Source organism: Vanellus vanellus (genome assembly GCF_965231255.1).
Source record: "Vanellus vanellus genome assembly, chromosome: 19".
NCBI classification, from domain to species: Eukaryota; Metazoa; Chordata; class Aves; order Charadriiformes; family Charadriidae; genus Vanellus; species Vanellus vanellus.
Genome location: NC_138924.1, coordinates 4,124,602 through 4,128,215, shown reverse-complemented (window position 1 = coordinate 4,128,215; position 3,614 = coordinate 4,124,602).

Below are 3,614 nucleotides of genomic sequence, written 5' to 3'. Positions count from 1 at the left end.
TTCTGTGATTCTGTGATTTAACTGCTGGTGACTTCTTGCATGACGCAGCTATGAGATCTTATGCTTAAATGCCCTGTCATGAAAACAGAGCTGGTAAAGGGAGTATGAGAGGGATAAAAAGCTACTTTTTATATTGCATTGGTACCTGGCACCCCTAATGTTACATATGTAGGCAAACACTGCACTTTGTTCCAAGTCCATATCCTGACTGACAGAAATGAACAAAAATAGGAAAAAGAAAATATTTGTCTATAAAGAAATGAACTGTAATCTTGCCTAACAAAAGTTGACTTGTATTGTATAGCGACATTCTGAAGCCCACACAGCTAAAGTGGATTGTGACAAAGTTTTGCAGGAATTTTTTGGTGTGGTGTTGTCTGCATGAACGTGAAAACCATAATCGTAGAAAAGGACAAATAGGCAGTTAAAGGCAGGACAGCTATCAAAGAATGATGTCTATATAAGCTGACAGAGTAAGGCTAAATCACAGAGAGTCTTTTAGAGGCGACTGCAGACTTGTACCCAGCTGTGAAAAATGGAGTGGGTGGAAGGCTATGGCTTGTGACACTGAGGTAAGGGAGAGAGGGGACGATGCGAATAGGGGGATGCCTGGTACCAGTAACGGTGGCAGAGGTGCCGTATGTTCAGCACTGAGGTTCCACATGAGAACCTGGCTCACAAGTTTGGTGCTGCAGATAGGAAAATGGCCAGCTAGGATAGCATCAAAAAGCATAGAGTGGGAGTGATGTCTGGAAGCTTTAATGAAGGGCAAAAGGGGAATCAAGAGTTTAAGAGGCGTGCAGAACTGATGTTTTGGTGTTTGTGAGGAACATCTTCTGTTTTAACTGACTCTGTCTTCGGAAAAAGTGGACTTTGGAAATTCCATTTTAGGAAAGCAGAACTGAGGTCTTGCCATAACAGTATTAATTAAAAATCTGCTTTTAACTGTCTACAAACATCAAGTTTGGCAGCAGATGTCAGGAGTTGAGAGCCATCTGGGATGTGCCCTGGAAACTCAAAGGACATTCAGATCAAGAGATGTTTAAGCTATCCAGAGTGAGAGTTAAATCTTGACGAGCTGCCCCGTGGGGCCTTCCTTACAAGGTTTGAGATGTGGCTGGGCATCAAGTGTGGAAAATATTCCTTCTAAAACATATAGAGCCCAGAGAAGCTGTGGCTGCCCCATCCCTGGAGGTGTTCAAGGCCAGGTTGGACCGGGCTTGTAGCAACCTGGGCTGGTGGGAGGTGTCCCTGCACATGGCAGGGGGGTTGGGAACAAGATGATCTTTAAGGTCCCTTCCAAGTCTAACCATTCTATGATTCTATGGTTCTATGATCCACTACTACCTTGCATAGAAGAGAATGGAGAGAACAAAGATGAAAAAAAATAGCACAACTTTGACTGTTTCACCTCTTATTGCTAACGAACCTCTGCCGCAAGCAGCTTAGATTCCTCAGTTTGAGTCTCCAACCCCTTGTTTAGGCTCTACTTCGGCCTGTTGCTGTTGCCGTCGGGGGCGTTTGAAGGGCTCTTGCGCTGCTCAGCACCGGGGCGGGGGGGTGCGGGAGGGTCCGGGCTGTGCGCGGTGCCTGTGTTGGAGCGCCACCCAGCGGTCCGGCGGGGTGCTGCAGCGATTGCCCCCCTTCCCCTCCCCCTTGCTTTTGGGCTGAAATAAAGCCTTGCCCACCTTTAAAGCTAGCTGTAGTTCTTCAAAGTATTTTTAATATTTTTTGCAGATTTTTCTTTTTATCCACGGTTGTGGATGTAGATAAAGTTTTTAATCTCTACAAAATTGTGCTGATTTATTGCTCCCAAGTATAGCCAACTCTTGACTTCATTGGTTTAATAAAGCAGTGGGATGCATATATAATGTGACATTTACTCAGTGAAAGTTCTATAGCCTGTAGTAGTGATAATACTGAATAGAGAGCAAAAATTGCTTCCTGATAGTAAGTTGACACACTCTGAAATATTTTCAGGCACAATCTGACTTCTGTGGAGCTCCCTTGAGCAGAAGATGCCCATAATCTATATCTAAAACCTTCCTTAGAAAGTTGAGAGCTGAGATGTTACCAAAAAAAAGAGCCCTCTTCAAATAAAATTAATATAGACTTGCCCATGATTAAGTTAAACATGCCCTCTGGTTCATGAAGAACTAGATCTTCTCAAAATGAAGATAGAATGAAATACTACAGTGTTGAGCACACCAAGTAAAGGAGTGGGGATTTTACAAAATGGCCAAGAATACTAGATGCTATTTTGTTTTTCAGTTTAGTCTGAAGTGTGAAACACACAATTCTTAAGAAAAAAACCCAACCATTGACTTGTATTCATGCATGGGTCATAAACTGTAATCTGTACTCATTCCAGTTAGCTGCCTCACTCTTAAACACTTACAGTTAACTGTTAATTTTCACTTTAAACTTTATTAACAGGGTGCAAAAAATAAATTAGCCTCTGAAGTTGGTAAACCACAAAATGGCTCAAAAGACACGTGAATCATTATATGTCTAAAAAATAATTAATATAATAGGAAAACTGATGTTGGGAGAATTAAGTAAGAATACATTTTCAAATCTGAGTGGCCGGAAGAAAGACAGGGAAGAAGGATAGCTGCACACCCCGAAAGAATAAGAATGCCTTTGTTTGTCCTCCTTTCTTCCTCTTTCAGACCTCTTTTTGGGGGAGAAAAGGGAAGAAATCCCATTGCACAATTCAGAACTGTGGAATGTGCACAGGTCCAGAAGGGCTGAAGAAGAATGTTAGAATGTTTTTGTTTCCATCTCCCTTTCTCTGCTTACTGTAGCATTCTGGGTTGTTGTTTTTTTTTTGTTTTAGGTTGGTTGGTTTGTTTGTTTGGTATTCCCCCACTAAAAAAACCCAAACCAAACCAGCAAGTACTCTGGAGTATGAGTCTTCTGCTTAAACTGCTGATTTGACTCAAGACCTTATTAGAAAGGATTTTGTTCTGAGTGTTCAGATGGGTGGCAGCAGAGAGAAGTGACTGGTCAGGTGACAGGGACAAGTCTAGGTAGCCTTACTTTAAAGGGCAAAGGTGTGTGTGTGGCAGGAATAAAGATCTGAGGTGCAGACAAAGCAAACGACTTGTCCAAAGTTTCACAAGAAGTCTGTAGTAAAGGAGGGCTTAAGTCAAAGATAGGTACCTGGTCTAGCAAGTGAGAGTGTCTTTTTTTTTCTTTCCTTCTCTTCTCTAGAAAGGCTATTTTTAGCTCAGGCAACTCACTGAGACCTTAGTGAAGATTATTATTAATTTTGCTTATGCAGTTTCTGTGAGATTATTGCAAAGTTGTGCACTTTTGTTTCTTGGGTGCACAATGGATTATTTTTCATTTGTTTTTGCTTACTTTTTGTCTTCAAGGTATAGCGCTTCAGCACTTTTGCTGTTGCAAAAGCACAAGACTGCAGCTTCTTTCTTTGTAAAGTTCTTCCTACTGGAAGGCACATTTAATTTCAGTTTTTAGTGGCTGGGCTTCATTGCCGGAAATGACCATAGTGATTGAAGTTCCTCATAGCCCAAACAAAAAATTGACTTGCAGCTTGGTGCACTAAGGAAACACTTCATAATCTCTGGTGACTTTCTGCACTGGGAAAT